General features: G+C 37.9%; 1 protein-coding gene across 1 annotated transcript in view; it reads right to left on the bottom strand.

Moving 5' to 3' along the window:
* The window catches only part of TMC1 (transmembrane channel like 1), a 269,325-nt gene that overhangs the window by 139,059 nt on the left and 104,283 nt on the right, over positions 1 to 25,983 (bottom strand). The gene's annotated exons all lie outside the window — the stretch shown is intronic.

Raw genomic sequence — 25,983 nt, 5'->3', positions numbered from 1 at the left:
AGAGAGTATGGCAAACTCCAAGGCGAACTGAAAGAAAAAAGATCTATTCACTCTATCCTTTTACAATGGAAATACATACATCTTTTTATATATATACATAAGGAGGGGAAAGGGATGCAGACCAAATTTCTTGCACTTTTTCCTTCTGTTTTTATTGCACATGAAATTATAATTAAACTCAGGCTGAGCAAAGTGGGTAGCTGATATGCTTCCAAATTCTACCACCCCTGAGCTGGAAGAATAAATATGAAATGCTGAAGCACAGTTCTTCAAATGGCCAATTACATGCTGAAGTATTTGTGAGAAACTGCAATTAGGTATTTCACAACACCATCGGTCTATAGAAAGAACAAAAAACCCCAGCTCTTACTCTATGTGGTTTGGAAGGGTCAGTTTTTTTTTTTTTTTTAACTATACATAGTCAATAAATAAATAACTGCACTAGCTATTTACAAAGGCATTTAGAGCTCTCTGTGGTTATGAAAAACTAAGTGGTAAGTCTTGCATTTTCTTTGCATTTAGATTATTTGAGGGAGGGAACATTTCTTATTTAACCATGCTATCGTAATATATATATATTCAGAGTGTGTGCTTTCACACTGCAATTACCACCATAAAGGGCAACCACTGTAAATAAGTGTGGTGAAACGAAAATACATTCTCTTGTGTGAGTTTTTGTGGTTAAAATCATTTATAGTAATAGGATACCAAAATAACAACCAGATGAAAACACAAATGTGTGTGATAAACCCTTAGCAGCTAGGCTTATATTCTTGGATTATTGAGGAAAAAGAGGTATCTTTCTGTCCTCCATAGCATTTCTGCAATATTCCAAGTCATGAAGAAAAATGGTTGTCAGGATTCATGGATAACAAACAAAACGAAACAAACAAAAAAACACTGAAGAACTGTAAAACAATTGAAAGAAGAGGATTGTTCCTAAGGCATAAAGAAGCCTAAAAGGCTGGCTGAACTCTGTACACATCTTTACCCTTTCTTTGTAGCACTGCTTTTGTTCACATCAGAAATGCTAATTATTGATCATTAGCATACATTAGCAAATGTTAATAAGTGTCTTCTAAAGAACAAAGACTGTGGGGGCAGGATAGAGTCAGAATGAAGGACTTAGTGGTGAGGGAAAGGCTGCAATGGGAGACAGAGACAGAGACAAAGCAAAATAGGACTTTGATTTGTAGTGACCTAAAATTTGGGAAATCTATCTTCCTGAAAAATAATAATAGCACCCAAAAGGATAAAATAACTTACTTCACTGTTTTTCTATTAAAAAAAAAAAAAAAGCAAATCATTAACTAGAATGAATCATTTTTTTCTTCTCTTTAAGTATTAAGGGAAAATTACACTTTGTAAGATTTGCTACCTAACTAGGAAAGTTGACATAGTATCACTTAATGAAAAGGAATTCTGAATTCTAGGTGGTGTTAACCCATACCAATTTTTTCTCCCACAGGCTCAACTTAGGGTATTCAGGAAGACTAAATCTATAAATAATGTATATGTGGTCTGTAATGTGATTAAAATAGTTCACATAGAATGTGGTATGTGTATTAATGTATATCCTAGCGGAAGCCTAGTAAATATTTGAGTACTCTAGTTAGGAATCTATAATGTTAGAATGGAGATTTAACGTTTGAAAGATTTTATTCAGAAGCACTTCAGTCATCTCTATCTCAGATTAACACCAGATGGTTTGTTAATTGGAATAACTTATTAGAAGTAAATTTCATGAAATTTAAATGTAATCAAGGTATGTGGATAGCCTAGAGATATTATTTCTGCCTCTTGTAAAGACAAATTGTAGGGTAAGAAAATTATTACCCTCAATAATCTCCTTTTGGAATAATAGGTACTTGAGGTCCAGGAGTCCCAAATGGTTCTTTGTTTTGCCACTTGATGGACAATTTTGTGAACTGATAATTTTATGAAGTAGATATTATTAGTACCAGCTTCCAGACTGTTAGAGAACCAGAGGGGATAGGTGGGTAGATTCCCTCAGCTCGCACAAACAGTAAATTACAGATCTGAGGTTTGCCATGGATTCATCCCAAATTCATCACAAAGGCTTACTGATTTTACATCCTTGATCTTTTTTGATCTTTTTTTCTCAGCCACTACTGTCAACAACACCACAGAAAATCTATGATCACCTTTTTCCAAAATACTAAATCAGCCTCTCTTGCCACATTCAATTTATTCTTCATGTTGCATTCCACTACCAGGATGCAATTTTACATTTATTTGTTAGATTTCTTTCTTTCTTTCTTTCTTTAATTTGTTTGTTCGGTCAACATAAATACCACAAGTTTTCAAAAGTGCGCCTTATTGCCACTGCATAACAACCAATAGAGTAAACACCACCATCTCTATTTTTTTAAATGTCTTTTGATATTCGCAAGAAAGTGTGAGCTTCTCAAGAATCACTACAATAGTAGCCATTGTAGAATGTCATAGTTATTTTTTCTAAAATATTATTGTTAGAGATTGAATATTTATGTCCCTCAAATTCATACGTTGCAACATTACCACCAATATGATGGTATTAAGAAGTAGAACCCTTGGGAGGTAATTAGGTCATAGAATGGAGCCCTCATGAATAGATTAGTGCCCCTATTAAAAAAAAATACTCCAAAAACTTTTCTCGCCTCTTTCACCTTGTGAAGACACAGCAAAAACATAGCTGTCTATAAACCAGAAAGTAGGGGCTCACCAGACATCAGATCTGCCAGTACCTGGATCCGGGACTTTCCAGCCTCTAGAACTGCGAGAAATAAATTTCTGGGCCAGTCTCAGTAGCTCAGCCTATAATCCCAGCACTTTGGGAGGCCGAGGAGCGTGAATTGCCTGAGCTCCAGGTTCGAGATCCACCCAGGAAACTTGGTAAGACCTCGTCTCTACAATAAGTCAAAAATTAGCAGGCATGGTAGCATGTGCCTGTAGTTCCGGCTACTTGAAAGACTGAGGCGGAAGGATCACGGAGCCCAATATGTCGACACTGGAGTAGCCGTGAGCATGCCACTGTACTCCAGCCTGGGCAACAGTGAGACTCCAACTCAAAAATAAATAAATAAATACATAAATTTGTGTTGTTCGTAAGCTATCCAGTCTATAGTATTTTGCTATAGTAGCCAAACAGACTAAGACAATTATATATTACAGTTTATACAAATAGCAAATGCTTTGATTTATGTGAAGCCAGAAGGGCAGCAGGAAATAGAAGAAGATAGATAGGATGGTGAGGCAGAGAGAGAGACAGAGAGAGAGAGAGAGAGAGAGAGAGAGACCCATAAACCTAGGCAAATGATCTGGAGTCAGGAAATAAATGTCTAGAAACAAAGTCTTGAGGGAGAAAGAGAAAATAGATAATTACATTTAACATTCTATGATGAACATAATGATCTTAAACACAAGGGAAAAAATGAACCCATTTGTACCAATTAAAAGATCACTGAAAATATATGACAAAGATGAAAGTTATGCATTAGTGTAAGTATGCTTCTGAAGAGCAAGGGCAAAATAACAGCTTTTGGGGTTAAACATATTGGAAGCTCAAAAATAGAAGAAGTTGATTAAAATATAATATATTTTAGGGGAAAGAAAAAGTAAGAAACTAAGTAAATATAGACATTTTGAGGAAAATGGGATTTGGTAATAATACAAACAATTTTTGGTTGTTTTTGGTCAAACACATATGTCTAGAATAGACATTAAAAGCAATATTATTAGGATAAAGAAAATAATTTATGTGTGTGATCTTATTCCTGGGATCATCCTGGCCATGGTTGTTAAATATTTTACATGAAGATTACAGTAAGGAATTTCTAATTATCTTACTTTCTGAAGAATATAAGAGTCAGAGTTAAAAGTGGTCAAGCAATGTATTTCACAAGGGGTCAACCAATTCCTAGGTGAAATTGATAACTCTAAGAAAAGCGTAATAGATATAGATTTTAAGAATGAAATTGAGAATATATATATAATATGTATTGTGTACATAAACATATATCATTATTTTTAAATGCCAAAAGTTAAGACCCTTCTTTTGCCAAGAACTTTCTAACCACTCTCATTTCATTTTATAGCTATAAAAATATAATAAGATAGTTATTACTCACATTATTTTACTTCTGGAAAATTTGAAACTCAGAGAAATTAACAAATTGACTTGCTAAAGTCTGCACAGCAAGAAAGTAACAGAATGAGAATTCAAGCCCTTACTCATTAGTATAAACTCCAAAACTCATGTTCTTTAATGATATAATTCACTCTTTATCTAAGATGGAGCATTGTCATCAATGTAGAAATGAGCAAGCTAACTTAAGACACATATTCAAGGTTTATCTGTCCTGAAGAGACTGATTATTGAGATCAATACATTTTATCTCACTTCCTCATTCTATCAAAGAAATTCTGACTACAGTAGGTCAAGTAACTTGGCAAAGATCATGTAACCAATAAGTGGTGTAAATAAGATTTAAATTCTGATCTTCTATTTCGATATCCAGTGTTGTTTTTACACCATGCTGCCTCAATTCCATTCATTGCAAAAGTTTACTCAAAAAGGTTCAAAAGGTAAAAAAAAGTCTCTGCCATAAAATCAACAATAATGAATGCAAACAACTCATTTTGTAGTGAGTCTGAAATGGAACACATACCTAGATTCAAATTCAGGTTCTTGCCATCAGCTTCATTCTCTACATGTGCAAGACTTGTAAAGATTAAATGCATGGATGTCACAAGTTTGCCACACTTTATTCATTAGACTAAACCCCAGTCATCTCAGCACCTCTCACAGGATCTTGCTCACAGTGTTAACATAGCAGGGGCTCGATGGATACTTGATCAATCAACAATTTAAGCCAGAATTATGCCTGAGACAGGAAAGGTCAAAACATCAGTCTGTCTCTAGAGCAAATTATGCCATGAAAAGAGGCAATTCCAACATTTTCCATCAATGTTGATTGTGGGAAAAGTGGGGACCAAGGATTAAGTATTAGTAATTGATTGAGTATATCTGGGTCATATTTTGAGGATAACCCATCTAACGTCATTCAGAGAATATGTACTGAATATGTGCCCAGTATTGGAAAGGATGCATGGATAGTAAGAATGTGGAGGTTAATTTTATGTGTCAGTTTGATTGGTCCACAGAGTGCCTAGATATTTGGTTAAAGATGATTCTAGGTGTGTCTGTGAGAATGGTGCTGAATGAGATTAACATTTGAATTGGTAGACTGAATAAAACAGATTCCCTCCCCAATATGGGTGAGCCTTCTGTAACCCATGGGAGGCCTGCATAGGACAAAAGGCTGAGCAAAAGAAATCTGTTCTCTCTGCCAGCAGGTCTTTGAGCTAGAACATCTCTTTTCTTCTCCCTTCAAACTCTGACTGGAATATATACCATCAAGCCTCCTGGGTCTCAGGCCTACGGACTAGGGGACTTCTTAGCCTCCATGAGTCAATTCCTTAAAGTATACATTTATTATTTCTGTTTCTCTGGAGAACCCTGACGAATGCAGAGAGTTCCTGCCTTCAAGATTACCTTGATGGAATCAAACAAGTACAATAGAAAGAAGACACAAGATATAATAATTTGGCAAATTCTGCCAGAGAAATAGAGGCAAAGGCATGAGAAAGAGAGAGAGAGAGAGAGAGAGAGATCGATCAGATTCATTAGAGAATTTCAGGAAATTTGCTTTTTTTGTTACAATTCTTCAAATATTTCTGGAAACAGGCAGATTAATCAGTATAAATCAACATACATTTCAATACATGATTTCCTTTGGGTTAATCTCAATTTCTTCAAGATCATGACCATGAAGAACAGAGTTTATTTCCATGACTGGCCAAGTACTGAGAAATATGAATAAGAAATAAGGACTTTTGTTGATATGTGTCCTAAGACTATTGCATTCATACCACAATTAGAAAAGACAACTCAGAGTTTCCAGTTTGTCGATTGGCTCTAGTAGAAACTGCCTAGAAAGACAACGGCCTAGAAAAGACAACTGCCTAGAAAAGACAACTGCCTAGAAAAGACAACTCAGAGTTTCCAGTTTGTCGGTTGGCTCTAGTAGAAACTGCCAGTTTCTAGTAGAAACTGGGTGTTTGAGACAGAAAGAGCCACGGTTTTGGCTCTGCCACAATTTTATGCCATCTTATGCTTTGGATAATTTTATTTAAACTCTATTTCTTAGTGAAAGGAAGGAATAATAACCATCATAAAAGTTTGTTGTGATAACTAAATATGATAACACATGGAATATGCATAATTAAGTGCCTGGTACAGAACACAGGTTGTAATAGTCTACAAGAACTGATTAAGTGCTTTGGAACATGCCAACACACATTTTTGGCAACTTTCATCTAAGAGTTTAGGAAGATAAGGAAAATACATCTACTCAGAGCTTTACCTTAAAACCTTAGACTCTGCAAGTAGGAATATTGCCATAATATTTAGTCTGAGATTATATTAAGGGCCATTTCATTAAAAGATAACAACTAGGAATAAAATATCACCCTAAACTGTCTCTTAGTACTCTAAGCTCCTCCAACATCCATGCCTGTTTATGATGCCAACCAATGTTGAAAGTAGAGGCAGCCAAATTGAAACTTGCCGAGCTGTCTGAGCCAATGGTTAGCTTTCCCATCCAACAGGCTTAGATTGATCAATAAACAAAGGCCCAGCAGCCATTTTAGGCACTAGTCTTTCATTGCTACAGAAATTAAAAAATCAGTTCCATATAAAGAAAGAGACAGGAGTCATTGGAGTCTGGAATGAGAGATTTATATGATCTCTCACACCCAACTTTAGAATTCCTTTTCTCGACAGTACTTTGGCATCCAGAGGACAAATTATCATGACTGTGTGGCAACAGAAAAAAAAAATGTGAGGGTGGTCACTTAGTAACAATTTGACAGCCTGCCAAGTCCAGTAAAAGTTGGGATCTTGTATTTGTTCATGTATTTATTATCTTACTTATAAGTGACTTTGTTTATTTGCTTATATTCAGTTGAAGTGATCAATTTTATCTTTGTTAAATGCCAGAGGGTTGAGATGGTAATTGTAACAATCACATCCTTCAAGGAAGGACAATGGTCTAAGATTCAAGCAAACCAGGATTCCTTATAACCTGGTGGAAAGTAGCACAGAAAGCTGATGTTGATGAAGAGAACCCCTCTAAAGAACCAACAAATTAAGTGCAGGTGCTCATTATTTTTTAATTCCCCATTATCTCTCCTTTACATGGGATGGAATTACTTTGGTTGCTGGGACAAGTCATATCCGAATTCCAGAAAGTTAAGACCAGACTACATTAAATCCAGTTTCCTAATTCAGTGTATTTTTCAGATGTTAGGAGGTAGAACTGAAATTCTGATGGTAGCCCCAGAAGCTACTCAGCCTCCATAATATATTCACATGTTCCCCATGAAACTAGTTCATAGCTCATACCAGTCCTTCATCACATCTGGTTCTTCAAGATGATCTTACCACTCAGGCACCCATATGAACTCCATATTATCCTGTCTCATGTGTCATGAAATCTCACTGTGAATGTATGTGTGCATAGATTTGTGGGGGGGGGGGGGGGGGATCTGTGTGTAAGAGAGACAGAGAGAGACAAAAAAATAAGAGTATTTTTTAAAATTTACTGAGGCCGGGCTCGGTGGCTCAGCCTGTAATCCCGCGCTTTGGGAGGCCAAGGTGAGTGGATTGCCTGAGCCCGCGGGTTCGAGACCCGCCTGGGCAACTTGGGGAGACCTCATCTCTACAATAAAATCAAAAAAATTAGCCAGGCGTGGTAGCGCACACCTGTAGTTCCAGCTACTCGGAAGGCAGAGGCGGAAGGATCACTGGAGCCCAGCAGGTAGAGGCTGCGGGGGCCAGGAGCGGCCATTGCATTCCACTCTGGGCGACAGAGTGAGACTCCAACTCAAAATAAAACTAAAAATTAAAAAAATTAAAATAAAATATTTCAGAATCGTGGATTTCTTTTCACAACTTCCACATTCTTCTCAAACATCTATTTACAGAAAGTTCTCTCCCAACAACAAATTGTGTCAATCGTCTGGGCTTGGTAAAGCTGTTTGCTCACCCTGAAGGATGATTATCGTCAATAGTCTGATGGCTAGATATGAAATTTGCTTATTTTTTATTCATCAGCTCAGCCTGGCAGCATTGAAAGTATATTTTAATGGATTCCATGGACAAAGGCCATCAGTCTGCTCTGTGGTGTTGAAATCTTGCCACTGTCTCCAAACCTCTTCACCTGTCTCCCAAGTCCTGTCGGATTTCTAAGCAGGGAGAGGCTGAGGCAATGCTTCTCCAATTTTAATGTGCATCATTATTGAGGCAGGGGCCCTTCTAAAAATGCACGAATAAGAAAAGGGAAAATAAGTTACTTCCTGCTTCTTCGTACTACTCTTTTCCCGGGCTTTTCACTTTGGCGGGCTACATGTTCAAACTTTTGGTGAAGTCCAGTCAAAATGGTGATCTTGTAAGCCAATCAGCAAATAGAACATGCAAATGAAATAATTATGTAAAACCAGTCAGTGTGTAACAAGTAATGCTAACTGCTGCCTCCAGCTACAAAATATCCAATCAAATAAATAATGCCAAACTGCTGCCTTGTATGGGAGACAAAAAAACTAAAATGTATATGCGTTCGGGGCTCAGCCTTTGGATGTGAATCCAGTGAGAGTGCTGAACGAATAAACACTGTTTCCTGACAAAGGTAGCTTCCTGTCTCTATCTGCGGCCAGTTCCTGCAAAATTATCACCTGGAGAGCTTGTGAAAACACAGATTCCTGGGCCTCTGGTTCAGTTAGTCTAGGATGGACCCAATAATTGGCTTTTCTAAAGTTTCCAAGTGATGGTAATGCTGCTCATGGTTCTTAGGAACCTCAAGTATTAAGTCATCCTGAGGGAGTAGGGAAAGTTGACATGCACCTGCCACCTTCTTTTAGAAAACATAACTCTCATGGCCTACAAATTGTCTTGTCTTTATGCCAGTCTCACATTGTCTTGATTACTGTAGTTTTATCATGAGACTTAAGGGCAGGTATGTCTTCCAACTTCGTTCGTCTGTTTTGAAGATAGTTTGCCTCTTGTAGGTCCTTTGAATTTTCATATAAATTTTAGGATCAGCTTGCCCATTTCTGCAAGCATTTTTTTCTTCCTCCCCACCCCCTCCCTGTCTCTGCAAGCATTTGAAAAAGCCTACTGGGATATTGATTAGAATCGTGTTGAATCTATGGATTGACTTGGAGAGAACTGATACGATAATAATATTAAATTGTCCAATTCACCAGTGAGGTTCCCATTTATTTCTGGTCTCTAAGTTCTTATGGCAAAGTTTTGTAGTTTTCAGTGTTCAATCCTTGTGCTACTTTTATCAGGTTAGTCCCAAAGTTCTTCGTAATTCTTTTTTCTGTTATTATAAATAATCTTTTTTAAATGTTAACTTCTGATTGTTACTTGCATACATTGGTCTGTGATTTTGTTTTCTTGGAATGTGTTTTTGTGTGGTTTTGGCATTAGAGTAGCACTGACCTCAGAGAAAGTGAGGAAATATTCCCTCCACTCCAATTTCCTAGAAAAGTTTGTACAAAATTAGAATTACTTTTTCCTTAAATACATGGTAGAATTCTCCAGGGAAGCAACCAGAGCTTGAACTATTCTTTGTGGGATATTTTTAATCTATAAATTTAATTTCTTTATTAGATATATGGCTACAAAGATTATCAATTCCTTGGCTGGATGCAGTGGCTCCTTTTTGTCATTCCAGCACTTTGGGAGGCCAATGTGGGAGGATTACTTAAGACCAGGAAGTCAAGTCTGCAGTGAACTGTGATCATTCCACTGCACTCCAATCTGGGCAACAGAGTGAAACTCCGATTCAAGAATAAATAACTTAATTTAATTTTTTAAAATTATTGATTCCTCCTTGAGTGAACTTTGGTAGATTGTGTTATACAAGTAATTTGCATAATTTATGTAAGTTGTCACATTTATTAACACGAGTTGTTCAAAATATTGTCTTATTCTTGTTCTATTTGTAGAATTTGTAGTGATGCCAACTTTCTCTTTCTCCCTTGTTATTAGATGAATAAATGTGTAATTAAAGTTGCTTATTTTCAGATGTCACAAGTAGTGTATTAAAAAGAAAATTGTTCACATTTTCCTTGCTACATTTTTGATCAGTCAGGTCAATGGTTTATCAATTTGTTTATCTTAAAAAAATAAATTTTGGTGTAATTAATTTTCTCTATTGTTTTGTGTTTTCTATTTTATTGATTTCAGTTCTGGTCTTTATTATTTACTTTCTTCTGCTTATTTTGGGCTTTATTTGCTCCTCTTTTTCTAGTTTCTTATGGTAGAAACTGAGATCACTGATTTGAGATCTTTCTTCTTTTCTAGTATAGGTGAATAGTACTATAAATTTCTCTCTCAACACTGTTCTTACTGAATCTCAAAAATTTTGAAAAGTGTATTTACTTTAACTCATTTAAAAACACTTTCCAATTTTATTAAAAATTTGACCCAAGGGTCATTCAAAAGTGTGATATTTAGTTTTCAAATATTTGGGAATTTTCTAGATGTCTTTTGCTATTGATTTCTAATTTAATTCCGTTATAGTTAGAAAATATACTTTGTACTAGTTGAGAAAATATACTTTTAAATTTGTTGAGATTTGTTTTGTGTCCCCAGAATATAGTGTGTCATTCTACATGTTCTGCGTGCACTTGAAAAGAATGGGTATTCTGCTGTTTTTTAATAGGTAAAGTGGTTGGTTTTTGTTTGTTTGTTTTTGAGTTGGAGTCTCACTCACTCTGTCGCCCAGACTGGAGTGCAGTGGCATGCTCCCGGCCTCTACCTGCTGGGCCCCGGCTATCCTTCCACTTCAGCCTTCCAAGTAGCCAGAACTACAGGTGCATGCTACCACGCTCGGCGAATTTTTTATTTTTATTGTAGAGACAAGGTCTTGACAAGTTGCCCACGTGGGTCTTGAACCCACAGGCTCAGGCAATATACTCGCCTCAGCCTCCCAAAGTGCTGGGATTACAGGCTGAACCACCGAACCCGGGCCAGGTGTTGTGTTTTATAAATATCAATTAGTTCAAGGTGATAGCATTGTTGAGGTTGTTTACATGCTTACTGGTATTTTTCTTTGTTCTATAAATTATTGAGAAAAAGGTTCTGAAATTTGACACTACAACTGTGAATTTGTCTATCTTTACTTGCAATTTTATCAGCATTTGCTGATATATTCCGAAGTTCTGATATTAGGTGAATAAATGTTTAAATTTGTTATTTCCTCCTAATAAATTTATCTCTATCATTATAAAATGATGTTCTTTATTCCTGGTAATGTTCTTTTCTCTAAAGTCAAATTTACTCAATATTAGTAAATAAAATTATTTATTTATTTATATATTTGAGTTGGAGTCTCACTCTGTTGCCCAGACTGGAGTGCAGTGGCTGCTCCCAGTCACGCAGCCTCGACCTGCTGGGCTCCAGTGATCCTTCCGCCTCAGCCTTCCAAGTAGCCAGAATTACAGGCATGCGCTACCACGCCCGGCTGATTTTTTGATTTATTGTAGAGATGAGGTCTCGCTGCCCAGGTGGGTCTCGAACCCATGGGCTCAGGCAATCCACTTACCTCAGCCTCCCAAAGGTACAGGATTACAGGTTGAGCCACCGAGCCAGGCAAAATTATTTATTATTTATAATTATTTTAAAATTATTTATAATTTTATTAAATAATAACATTAAGGCACTCCATCTTTCTTTTGGTTAGATTAATAAAGAATGTCTTTTACCATTCTTTCACCTTTTACTTTTTTGTATTTTTTTATATTTTTAAAATTACAGTAGCTTTAGAAGTACAAATGATTTGGAGTTACATGAATGCATTGTATAGTGGTAAAGAATTCTGGTTTTCAAGTGTACCTATCACTCCTGCTAGTGCACATTGTATCTGATAGGTGGTTAGATAATTTTTCTTTTCTTGTTTTCTTTCTTTGAATCAGGGCTGAACTCTATAGCCAAGGCTGAAATGCAGTGGCATGATCATGAGTCACTGCAGCCTCAAACTCCTAGACTCAAGCAATCCTCTGCAGCCTCAAACTCCTGGGCTCAAGGAGTCTTGCCTCTGAGTAGCTGGGACTACAGGCGTGTGTCACCACGCCTGGTTAATACTTTTATTTTTTGTAGAGACAAGATCTTAATATGTTCGCCAAGCAGGTCTTGAACTCCTGGGCTTAAGTGATCTTCCCACCTTGGCCTCCCAAAGTGCTGGGATTACAGGAGTGAGCCACTATGCTGGGACCCAATACCTGATTTTGCATCCCTCTCTTCCTTCCCAGTCACTCCTTGCCGAGTCTCCAAGGCCCATTATATCATTCTATATGCCTTTTCAGACCTTTAGCTTAGCCACTTACAAGTGAGATCATGTGGTATTTGCTTTTTCATTCCTGCATTACTTCACTGAGGATGATGGTCCAATTCCATCCAAGATGCTGCAGAAGGCATTATTTCCCTCTCTTCCTTTGGGTACATACCAAGATTGCTGGATCAAATGGTAGATTTATTTTTAGTTCTTTGAGAAATCTCCATACCAATTTCCAAAGACTGTACTAACTTACATTCCCGTCAACAATGTATAAGCATTCCCTTTTCACATCTGCATCATACTGGAAGTAGATTTCATATAGGCAAAATATAGCTGAATACTGCTTTTTTAATTTAGTTAGACCATTTATAACTTTTAAGGGGGATGTTTAGTGTTGGGAGCCAGCCTATTTAATGTAAATATCTACATGGTTAAGTCTAAATCTATCTTCTTTTTTTTTTGAGTTGGAGTCTCACTCTGTCGCCCAGACTGGAGTGCAGTGGCTACTCCCGGCCACTGCAGCCTCGCCCTGCTGGGCTCCGGCGATCCTTGCACCTCAGCCTTCCGAGTAGCTGGAACGACAGGCACGTGCTACCACACCTGGCTAATTTTTTGAATTATTGTAGAGATGAGGTCTCGCCAATTTGTCCAGGCGGGTCTCGAACCCGCAGGCTCAGGCAATCCACTCACCTCAGCCTCCCAAAGCGCGGGATTCCAGGCTGAGCCACCGAGCCCAGCTCTATCTTCTTACTATTTAATTTTTACTTGTTCTATCTCTTTGTTTTTTCTCTTCTCTTTTTCAGTCTTTTGAATAAACTGACTTTTCCAGTGATTCTATTTTATCACCTTTTATGGCATATTATCTATAATTCTTTGTGTTACTATATTACAAAGTTGGTTTGGGGTGATGGGGCTCAGAACGTACAACCCCAAAATATGGCATCTTATCCTATTAAATATTTTAAGTTGTATGAATTGAGAAAACTGCAGAAATAGAATGGTTAATGTCACCTTCCCTTGCCTTTCTTCCTAAAGCAGATCATAAATCTTGGGAAAGATATTTGTGACCTTTCCCAGAAGCAGATCATAAGATCCTCTTGTGGGAGATGCCCTCCCTATACCCAGAAGAAAGAAACAAAGTTATCTTTGGAGACAAAAGGTCATGAAGAAAAATCTGAACAAACAGGCCTTGCTAAATTTCCTTGTTTATTACCATGAAACATACCCACTTTGTCCCTTTATATTTCTCCATGATTATCTACTCTTCATCAAACCTTCCATAAAAATACTCCATCTCTTTCTTTGAGTCTTATTTCCTTATGAAGGCTTCCATGTTATATAAAACTTACATTTAAAAATGTATATGCTTTTCTCCTGTTAATCTTTTTTTTTTTTTTTTTGGTTATAGTAACTTGAGCCATCTCAGTCATGAATCTGGGGGCGGGGGGGAAGATATTTTTTCATTCCCTAAGAGAGTAAAGTGGTCTTTAGTCACAATCTACCCTCAAATAATATTATAACATTTCAAGCATAGTGTAAAGTATTATACCAGTACACTTCCATTTCTTCCTTTGTGCTACTGTTGTCTTACATGTTTTGAAGTTCAGTAATCTTTTCTCCTACAGCATCTAATTTGCTGTTAATACTATGCAGTCTATGCTTCAGCTCAGACATTATAATTTTCATCCAAAGTTTGATCTTATGTTTTTATTTTATTTTATGTCCCTACCGAATATTTTCTCTAGCCTCTTGAATGTGTGTAATGCAGTTATAGTTAACTGTTTGTCTAATAATTATATCATCTGTGTTATTGAGGGGGACAATTATATTGAGTGGTTTTCCCCCAATTATGGGTATTTCTCTGCTTCTTAATAGTCATGACAATATTTAGGTGTATGATAGACATTATGAATTTTACCTTATTCAGTGCAAGGTATTTTTATATTTGTATAAATAATTCTTCAGCTTTGTTCTAGTATGCACTCAAGTTACCTGGAAACAGTATGATCCTTTAGAGTCTAACTTTGAAGTTTGTTAGAGAAACATTTGGTCTACAGCTAATTTTCCTCACTCCTGGGGCAACATTCTTCTGAGTACTCTGATATCCCATGAATTGTGAAGTTTTATACTCTTACTTGTGGGAAGAGGAACTATTCTTAGGCCTGAGTAAGTCTAGGGAGATTCTTTCTCCAGCCATATGCGTGCAATGATCATTTCTCAGTTTAAGAGTCAGTGGAAACGCATTCCCTCCCTCCCGGCTCCTCCTCCCCTTCTCCCACTTCCCCTTCCCCTTCTCCCTCCCCTCCCTTTCCCTCTCCCTGCCTCCTCTTCTCTGGAACTCTTCCTTATGAATTTTAGCTATCTCCCCAGACTCTCAACTCTCTCTCCTCAATTCAGAGAAAGGAGTGGTTTCTGTTTGCATCATTTCTCTCTGCACTGTTGCCTGAACAGTCTCCAGAGACAGTAAGCTGGAACAATCAAAAGGTTCACCTAATTTGTTTTCCATGTCTCAGAGGTTATTATTTTTTGTTGTCTGACATATAACTTGAAAACTGTTGTTTTATCACTTTTGTCCAATTTTTTATTTGTTTCACATAAGAGAGTAAATTCAGTATCTGTACTCCATCTTGACCACAATGAGAAATCTATTTGTGCTCAATGTTCTAGAGGTCTCTAACCTAAGAATTTTTTTTGTCACATGGTAAAAAAAAAAAAGGGTCAAAAGAATGGGCACCTCCTACCTCTTTCTCTTTTGTTTCACCTCTTATCATCTCTAGATGTGTGGAATTAACTGGTTTTAAGGAAAGGATTATAGCAATTAACTATCCATCTATTAAATAAGAATAATGTTTATAAATGGCGTAATCACACACAGAAAAGTTTATTATATATATCATGCAAAAGATTTTAAACATTCTATAGATTATGAGATTAAGATACCCAAAATAAATGTCTTATGCAAAAATAAGCAAGTAAAAAGCTGAGATGAAATATGTCAAAACGTCAGCAGCCGTATCTAGATGATGAAATTGTACAGTTACTATTTTCTTTTTCTTTGGATTTTTTTCTGTATTTCCTACATTATTATAGTAAATGTGTGTTATCTTTTAAAAAGGTAACGTTGGCTGGGCGTGGTGGCTCATGCCTGTAATCCCAGCACTTTGGGAGGCCAAAGTGAGAGGATTGCCTGAGCCCATGGGTTCGAAACCAGCCAGGGCAACTTGGTGAGACCTTGTCTCTACAATAAATCAAAAAATTAACCAGGCATGGTGACACATGTCTGTAGTTCCAGCTACTTGGAAGACTGAAGTGGAAGGATCGCCGGAAGCCAGCAGGTCTATGCTGGGGTGGCTATGAGCGTGCCACTGCATTCCAGCCTGGGCAACAGAGTGAGACTCCAACTCAAAAAGATTTTTAAAATAATAATAATAAGTTACAGATAAATAAAAATTTTGAGGAGACCTACAGAAAGTCAGAGGTTACTGTTTAGCTATCTCTCCTAGGGTCTCACATGATATCTTCTTTGCTAAACTCTGACAGTTATAAAGAATGCCCCTGTGTACCTATAAAGAACATCTGGATTATAAAGCACCAAAAAACAAAAAACAAAAAAAACACCAGAGATAGAACATCCAAAATTTAGCAAATATTATCTTAATCCCATAATGCTAGGGAGAAAGAGGCTATCCTTCATAAAATGTTAATAGTATTTTATTCAATAATAGCTAAAATGTTTTATCTCATAATGGAGCTCAAGACCAGGCTTTTGAAACATTCTGGAAGTTTAGAGAGAAGTGATAGAAGAGGGTTGAGTTGGACTATTTTATTCTTAGATCAGGTTACTGCCATGATTTTCATCTTACAGAGAAGAAAAAAGAAACAGAAAATTCTGTATTACTTCTCATTGCTTGTCTCATGCCTTTTAATATCGGAGCACAAAGTGGGGCTGTGTGACTCAGTTTAAGGAGTATTGTCTTATTCTCAGAATCAGACAAACCTAGTTCAAAACCTAGCTCTAACACCTCAAAAACTGTGACCACAGACAACTTTTTAACCTCTCTGAGCATCAGCTTTCATTCTCACAGCCAGGAAAACAAATAATCTCATAAAAGCATTGTGATTATTAAATAAGTTAAATTTATGTGTCAGGTCCTGGTGGATAGAAGGTACTCAGCCTAATGACATCTGGAGAGCAAAAAGTAATATATATATATATAGTCTTCTTTTATAGTCTTCTTTTATCCTAAGAGAAAGGATATTCATAAATAAAACAGTTGGTGTGAGGTAGAATATAATTAAGTACCCTGATATTTAATGTCAAGGATAGGAACTGAAAGAAAGAAAGCATTCCAGGCAGCTGAATATAGTCAGAGAAAGCAGCATGTAAAAAAGACTTACACTGAGTCTCTAGATATAAGGAGCTTAGAAGTCATCACTCCCATCCCTACAAGAAAAAAAGCTGAACAAACTGAAAATCAATGGGCTCTTCCTAAAGCTGTTAATAGAATTAATAGAGAGGAAGGATAGCTCTATGGGGGTGAGAAAGAGCAGGGATTTATAACAACAAGTACTGCTACCTGACCATTTTTACTGCTACGCAATTAAAAAATTGCAAGGGTTAAAAATGTCCAGAGATCACAGAGAAAAGTCAATGATGGTTCTGTTACTATCAGAATTTTAAGCAGACCAAATGAATAAATCCATTTAAATATGGTAGATTGTATTTATGTGTTTGACTTCACTATATCCCAAGATTAAACTACACTTGGTAGTGAGGGTATTTTAAAAGATATAAACCCTCAGACAGAAGGAAGAAACATCGGCAGTTGAGAGACGTCTATATCTTTCTGAAAATGTGTAAACAAAGAAAAAGCTTCTGGATTATCCAGGAAAAAAAAAATGTAGTGAGGTAGCAACGAGGGAAAGGAAGCCAACTTAATGTTGTAGAATCTAGAGATCATACCTTAAAGGTCCTGGAAAAAGAGAGGGCAGGAATGAGACGTGGGATAGAAAACTCCCCTAGTCTGAAAGTCAAACTGGAAATTTTCTTTGCCACTTCCACCTTACTAAGGATACAAAAGCAGCCAAAGAGACAAAGAAGTCATAGCACTGTCACCATCAGACATTGTGTATCTAGGTATTTTTTTGTTAATTAAGCTGTTTATTTTCCCCCATAAGCAAGAAAGCTCTAGCCAAGCCAGGACTTTTTTTGGTCTTCAACTCTTTGTGATCAGTGCCTGGCAAATAATAAGCCCTCAGTAAACATTTGTGGTATGAATGAATGAATGAATGAACCAATGAATAATATTAACAATAATGATATTACCCAGTAATTTCCTTCCAGTCTCAGATTTATAACATTTTCCCCTGAGTCTTGGGACCTTTGGATTACTATAGAAAGCTTTTCCAAGAGGAAGGAAGAACACGAGCAAAGCCACAAGGGAGAAGGAAGCACAAGGCATTACAAAAACAGAGTAGAGATTTGCCAGACTAGATTAGGACTGCTTCTGTAGGGTGCTTCCCTAAGTTCCTTAGAGAAGATCCTATATTACTCCTCATTGTGTTTCTCATGCCTCTTAATATCAAAGCACTTTTTAAATGTAGCTTTTACAAGTCTTTCCTTTTGAAATTCCTGATATTTTCATTTGTTGCCTTCTCACTACAGCATTTGTGTGGTCAGGCAGCTCTGCCTTTCACTACATGTAAGCCTCCTCCACTCAAAGGAGATGCAACCAGAGGGCAATGGAGAGGAACCATGGAGACAGGGAGGGCAGGAGGGAGGGAAAGAGGGAGGTTCCCTATTTCTGAAAGCTATTATGCAGGTGATTTCTCTTCATGGAGAAAGCAGAAGTCGCTTGCTTCTGAGTGGGATGATTTTCCCTCCTAGCAGCTGGAGCTGGTAGAGCACAAGCATCTAGTGCTTTCACCAATAGACCAGGAGAAACTTAGTAAGGAATAAAATAAAAAGCAGAGCAGATTTTTAAAATAAAGTTAACTATCTGAAGGCCTGTTAGATTGATCTCCAAGTCTATAAACTAAGGTGGTATCATGGTGCCAGATGTAACGTTCAGCTTTCCTGACCACAGATTGCCAGACTTGTGAATTCCAAAGAGGAGATTCTCTGGTTTATTTCAGTTTGCCGGTGTTTCCACCCATCCATCCCAGGCCATTGGAATGCAGTGCTAAAGCACCCTGGATGTGATGTTCTGCAAAGATATTCTGAAATATCTTTGTACCACTTCCTATAGCAACCTATCTAAATCAGTCACAAAATCTAAAATTAGACCTACTCCCTTAAGTTCTGCTTTTTGAGTCTGTCTAACCTATGGAGAAAAACAGTTCAAGAGGCCAGCTTCCTTTTCTAATACCCCACCACTAAGCAGGAACTAAGAACGGGAGTGGGAACCTAGTCTAGAAAAACCTCTTCTTATACCCAAAGCAGGTCTCAGAAAGCGTCTTAAAAAAAACCCTTGGTTTACTCCATTCATTATTCATGTACCTATTCATACAGCTGACCATCCACTCAAAAAATACAGTCACGCGCTGCATAATAATGCTTCAGTCAATGACGAATCACATATAAAACAGTGGTTCTATAAAATTACAATGGAACTGAAGAATTCCTATCACCTTGTAACGTTGTAGCTGCTGTAATATCATAGCTCAATATATTACTTGTGTGTTTCTGGTAATGCTGGTGTAGACAAACTTACTGTGCTGCCAGTAGTATAAATGGCTACCTACAACTATGCACAGTATATAATACTTGATAATGATAATGTATGACCTGTTTATATGTTACTGTTTCTGTAATTACTGCACTATTACTTTTTATCATCATTTTAGAGTATCCTCCTTCTATTTATAATAAAGTTAACTGTAAAACAGCTCAGGTAGGTTCTTCAGGAGGTCTCCCAGAAGAAGGCATTATTATCATAGGAGATGGCCGCTCCATGTGTGTTACTGACCCTGAAGAACTTTCAGTAGGACAAGATGTGGAGGTGGAAGGCAGTGATATTGATGATCCCGACCCTGTGTAGCTTAAACTAATGTGTGTGTTTGTTTCTTCATTAAAAAAAAAAAAAAAGTTTAGCAGGCGCAGTGGCTCATGCCTATAATCCCAGCACTTGGGGAGGTGGAGTTTGAGAGGATTGCCTAAGCCCGGGGGTTTAAGTCCAGCCTGGGCAACATGGTGAGACCTCGTCTCTACAATAAGTCATATAATAAGCTGGGTATGGTGTCTCACATCTGTAGTTCCAGCTACTTGGAATGTTGAGGTGGAAGCATGGTCTGAGTCCAACAGATCGAGGCTACAGAGCACTCCAGCCTGGGCAATATACTGACATTCTGACTCAAAAAATAAAACAAAAACAAAAACAAAATTTAAAACTTCAAAAAAAGGCCAGGCACAGTGGCTCACGCCTATAATCCCAGCACTTTGGGAGACCGAGAGTGAGAGTATTGCCTGAGCCCATGGGTTCGAGACCAGCCTGGGCAACATGGTGAGACCTCATCTCTACAATAAACAGAAAAATTAGCCAGGTGTGGTGGCTCATGCCTGTAGTTCCAGCTACTTGGAAGGCTGGGGTGGAGGGATCACCTGAGCCCAGCAGGTCAAGGCTGGGGTGGCCATGAGTGTGCCACTACACTCCAGCCTGAGCAGCAGAGTGAGACTCCAACTCAAAAAAAAAATAAAAATAAAAAAAATAAATAGAAAAAGTTTATAGAATAACGATATAAAAAGCAATATTTTGGTACAGTTATACAATGTGTTTGTGTTTTATGCTAAGTATTATTACAAAATAAATGAAAGTTTAAAAAAATTTTTAAGTTTATAAAGTAAAAACATGATAGTAAGCCAAGGCTAATTTATTATTGAAGAAATAAAAAGGTTTTTATAAATTTAGTGTAGCCTAAGTATACAGTGTTTATAAAGAGTCTGCAATATTTTATAATAATGTCCTGGCCTTCCCATTCACTCACCCCTCACTCAGAACAACTTCCAGTCCCGCAAATTTCAGTCATGGCAAGTGCCAATACAGGGTTACCATTTTCACTCCTTTATATTGTGTTTTTGCTATACCTTTTCTATGTTTAGATATACAAGTACTTACCATTGAATGACCATTTCCTACAGTATTCAGAATAGTAATATGCTCTTCAGGTTCGTAGCCTAAGAGCAATAGGCCATGCCATATAGCCTAGGTGTGTAGGTGTGTAGCCTATACTGTCTAGGTTTGTGTAAGTACACTATGATGCTCACACAACAACAAAATCACCTAATGGTGCATTTCTCAGAACACAGCCCTACCAGTAAGCAATGCATGACTGTATTTACTAAGTCTTAACTAGTGTCGTGGCAGTAGGGATATATGGCATAAAAGGTTATTCATATCCCTGCGTTCCCCAGTCTTCCAGTATAAACACTGATATACATCCTGAAACCCTATTTGTGGTTTTATTACCCTATTACCTTGTATACTCAAGTTTGTTTTCCAGCCCAACTCTGACATAACATCACATAACAAATAAAGAAATCAAAGCATGTTCCAGCCTTGCAAAACTGGGACTCCCAGACTCCAGGAACCTTGTAAGACACTTATCTATCCTCTCTGAAGTCTGCCACATGTAGGACTCCATCTGCAAATCAAGAAACCTGAAGTTTTCCAACCCCTTATCTCAACAAAACACCTCTGCTGATTTCCAAAATGCTTAAATAGGAACTACAAATTACCAGACACACAAAAAAAATCTTTGAATCCACCTATGACCTGCAAGCCCCTGTTTAGAAACATCCTCCTTCCTGGATGAACCAATGAAAAATCTCACATGTACTGATCTATGGTTTCTCATAACTTCTGTTGTCCTAAAATTTATATAATCAAGCCACCATTCAACCACAGAGGGGTCTTAGGACTTCCTGAGGATGGGTGTCCCTGGTCCCAGGTCCTCAAAAAACTATCTTAAAATATTTTACAAAGTTTGACTTCTTTCCATCAACATAATGATACCTTCTGAAATGTCTGGAGGAGTCCTGGTTACAAATATTTTACGGCTAAGATAATTGTTACAGAATATTTTATTTTTCTTTCTCAAAAAAAGTATTTTTCAATATATAGCTTATTAATTAGTAAACAAATTTTGCTCATCTCATTTGTAAAACAAAAACAAACATTTGAATTCTATTAAGCATCAAAACATAAAAGATGATATCTGATATATGCAAACATTCCCTGAAGAGACAGAACGACTCCCAGGGCAGAATAAGTAGCCAAAATGATGATATTAATACACATAAAGAAAAAAAAAGGTGTCAAAAGAGAGGTGGCAACAGCAAAAAAGCAGCACAGAAAATGGGGAGCCAAAGAGAAAACTGTGTTGGTGTTTATTCAATGTTATCCGGTGTAAAGGGATCCAGACCAGGGCGAACACAAGCCATTCCAATGTTTTTCTTTCTGTTGGCAAAACTGAAATGTTTCTTCAGACCTAGCTTAACTATTCCTCAAGTCTACAAACCTATTTTGGCTTTGATCAGGGACTCTTCAAGCAATAGTTGCATGATAATCTGGTCCTACTTCTAGATTTTCTTTAGGGAAGAGGTCAGGAGGCATAAACCATCTGTGAGCTTAGCAACCAGCCGACTCACTAAAACATGTTCATCTCATCCTTGGACTTTTCCAGGCTCAAAACCTAACAAAATATAATTTAATTTCATAAATTTGAAAAAACAAAATTTATATAAAGAAACATAAATTGGGGAAAATTATCTGGCCAAGTATCTCAATATTTGGTCTGGAAAAAAATGGTAATGTATTTATATAGAAGACATAAATAATGTCTCCACTCCAAAGCACTTCGGGATGACTGACAAATAAATAGTGTATACTTAATTCCACAGAAGCATGAAGAAGAAATTATGTCTTACTGAAGAAATCCAGGAAGGCATCACAGAGTGATCAACTGAGCCTTGAAGGATAGGCGGTGTGATGATAAGCCAAGATTGAGATTAAGATGATTGCCTCATCAAATAAAATCTAGAGGATAGAAAACATGCTGGGCATGTAGGATATAGAGAGGAGATCAAACAGATTAGACATGAACTTGAAGTAAGACTAAGTTCAAACAGTAGAAGGTGATGTCACACCAGTTTGACGCGTCTAAATGTTACATGGCAGCAGTGTAAAACCATCTCATCATTATGATGAAGGGAGAGACACCATGGAAAGAGACATTCTAGGAATTAGGCAAGGCTCAAAAACACAATCCATTGCTGAAAACTAAAAAGTACACTTTTAACTGCCTATCATTTACATTCAGCTATAAGAATAAGGTATTGGTATTTATCACCCAGATTCTTGGATGAAAGCAAGCTAAAATGAAAAGTGTTGAATGAGACCTTGAGAGTACTGGATCTGGATAAAAATGGCATGATTGCAATATGGGAAAGTCACAGGACACAAACTTAGGGGCTACTTCATCATTGACTGGGACTGTCAATCATCTCCTGCAGGCTCCAAGAGAAATTATTGTTTTTGTTTGGTTATGTTACAGCAACTCACCAGGAACAGGAATGAATGCACTCAGAAGAGGCACCAGAGACTGAGAGGAGAATCGAAGGTGTTTATTCTGGAAGGTGGAGTAGCCCCCCAAAACCTGGGCCCCGACCCTCAGTTTCAAGCCTTTTGGTTACAACATACATGGGTTTGCCATTGGTGGGTTTACAATTTTAAATTTAGGATGGGGAACAGTTACTTCTACAACAAGCATTGAAGCAGACATATTTATGGACCTTTCCATATGAGGTGTAATCAAGCGTGTTTAAAGAAACAGAGACTACAGTTGTTAAACCCGAATTTCAGAATCCGAAAGAGCCAGCTCTGATGCAAACACACAAGGGTCTTTATTCAGGCTCGAGTCTGGGCTCACGCCCGAAGCAGCAGCTTCAGGGACGAGAGCCCCGATCCAGCATGGCAAGCAGTTTTTATACATCATTACAGAGGGAAGGGAAAGAACTTTAAACTTGTTTTTACATGATAGGGTAATTTCTCCTAATGGGTACGGGGGCACTTGGGATTGGTCTGGTCTGCTCAGCTACCTGTGATTGACAGGGGAGCTGCTAAATGAGCAGAGTGGAATGTCAGATAAGCTAGGTTTAGCAAGCAGGCAGGCTAAGCAAAGGAATGTCCGGGAGGGGTTTATTACTTGACATTCACATACTGCTAGCAGCAGTTGCGGAAGCAATCGGTTATTTTATGAGACAAACAAAAATTAAACTTAACAAAATTCTAAGTACAAACACTGCAAACAAATACAGTGAACGTGGGGTAGGAATTCATATAGTAATAGTTCTCTTAGAGTTTTTTTTTTTAATCTCTTGGGTCTCTCACAGTTAAGGAAAACGGCATGTAGCTGCTAACTTACAGCATATTTACAGAAGCAGAAATGGCATGCAGTTGCTTACTTAAGATCCTCGAGGTCAGCTTTCCTGCTTAATCCCTGTTTTTTTCCTATCTCAGTTGAAGTCTTACTCTGTCAACCAGGCTGGAGTGCAGTGTGGCACACTCATGACCACCACAGCCTTGATCTGCAGGGCTCAGGCAATCCTTCTGCCTCAGCCTTCCAAGTGGCTGGAACTAGAGGCACATGCCACCATGCCCAGCTAAGTTTTGGATTTACTGTAGAGATGAGGTCTCACCAAGTTGCCCAGGCTGGTCTCGAGGCAATCCTCTCACCTCTGCCTCCCAAAGTGCTGGGATTATAGGTGTGAGTCACCGCGCCCAGCCAAAATAAATTTTTATAAGAAAAGTGCTGTCTATTCATACTGCCATGAATATAATTAAAATCTAGAATAGGCCGGACTCGGTGGCGCAGTTTGTAATTTCCAGCACTTTGGGAGGCCAAGGTGAGTGAATTACCTGAGCCTGTGGGTTCAAGACCAGCCCAGGAAACTTGATGCGACCTTGTCTCTACAGTAAACCAAAAAATTAGCCGGGCATGGTAGTGCATGCCTGTAGTTCTGGCTACTTGGAAGGCTGAAGCAGAAGGATTGCCAGAGCCCAGCAGGTCAACGCTGGGGTGGCTGTGAGCATGCCACTGCACTCCAGGCTGGGCAACAGAGGAGACGACAACTCAAAAAAAAAACCAAAAACCTAGAATACATCTATTTTCTAAGAATTCAGTGGAAGTTATTATAACAAGATGTGTCTATATACAGAATCTTATATGTGGAGTCAGAAAAATTCTGGAATGCTCTGAAAAAATTGTGTATTTGGGGGAGTTGAAGCAGGTGTAGAAAGACAAGACAGTTCTTCTTTGAGTCAAAAGTAAAAGATTATTTTTTTCAAAGGCAAATAGAATTGGGGAAGAAGATACTATTGCATTGGTTATTACCTCTCAAAAACCAGATGTTTAAGAACCGGGAACCTGACCTGAATCTGTAATTAAGTTCAAGGAAAAGGAAATATATTTGAGATAGAGAATTCAATTTTACCAAACCACCATGTGTGAAGCCTCAGGCTAACAGTTGCAAGTTTAACTTGCACATGATGTTGGCCATGAAGTGATAAAGCAAAACCCCCAGCCACTGTTGCTGGGAAGGTTTATTTAATTGTCACCCAGAAAGTGCCTTGGTGATGCATAAATGAGGGATCCATTTTCATCTCAGACTTTAAGCAGAAGAGAACATTAAAATCAAGGGAGTATAAAGACCATTTCAATCTCCACAGTGTGTAGACCATCCTCTTCCTCAAGGAGAAAGGCCAGACAGGAGGAATAAGATAGACAGACCATGAACATTCAGGAGTAGAATATGACCTATAGCATCATGAGGTCATTCTCAGGGTTAGAAAACAATGATTGCGTACTGTTGGTCATCAACAATTAAGGCATAGGAATCACAAATAGAAATCCCAGCTACGATCCCATCATGAGCAGAATAGAATGCACAGAACAGTGGATTAGCCACCCCATTAGAAATTCATCCAACTTGCTTAAAAGTTCTAACTAGCTCCCTTTAAAAAAAAATAGTTATCTTATCAAAATCTAGTTCAGTTCAATCAGTGTAGGTTATTTGTATAAAGAGTAAATAAACAATACCTTTAAGGTACATTTAACCCAGCTCCATTGCATTTCACTTTCCCAGCCGTGGATCACATCTTGGGTTGGGGCGAACCTGTAGCTTTCTGGTCACATTTAGTTGTAGGAATCACCTCACTTTCTTTCTTCCTTTCTTCCTTCCTTCTTCCCTTCCTTTCCTTTCCTTTCCTTTCCTTTCCTTTCCTTTCCTTTCCTTTCCTTTCTTTTCCTTTCTTTTCCTTTCCTTTCCATCGGAGTCTCACTAGCCTTGACCTGCTGTGCTCAGGCGATCCTTCCACCTCAGCCTTCCAAGTTCTTAGAACTACAGGCGTGTCCTACCACACCCCACTAATTTTTTGATTTATTGTAGAGATGAGTCTGGTCATGTTGCCCAGGTTGATCTTGAACCCTCTGACTCAGGCAATCGTCTCACCTCTACCTCCCAAAGTGCTGGGATTACAGGCAAGCCACTGCATATGGCTAGGAATCACCTCACTTT

Source organism: Carlito syrichta, unplaced genomic scaffold, assembly GCF_000164805.1.
Source record: "Carlito syrichta isolate Samal-C Ts95f unplaced genomic scaffold, Tarsius_syrichta-2.0.1 Scaffold312501, whole genome shotgun sequence".
NCBI classification, from domain to species: Eukaryota; Metazoa; Chordata; class Mammalia; order Primates; family Tarsiidae; genus Carlito; species Carlito syrichta.
Note: the sequence above shows the minus strand (reverse complement) of the source record. Positions and strands in the feature narration are given on the sequence as shown.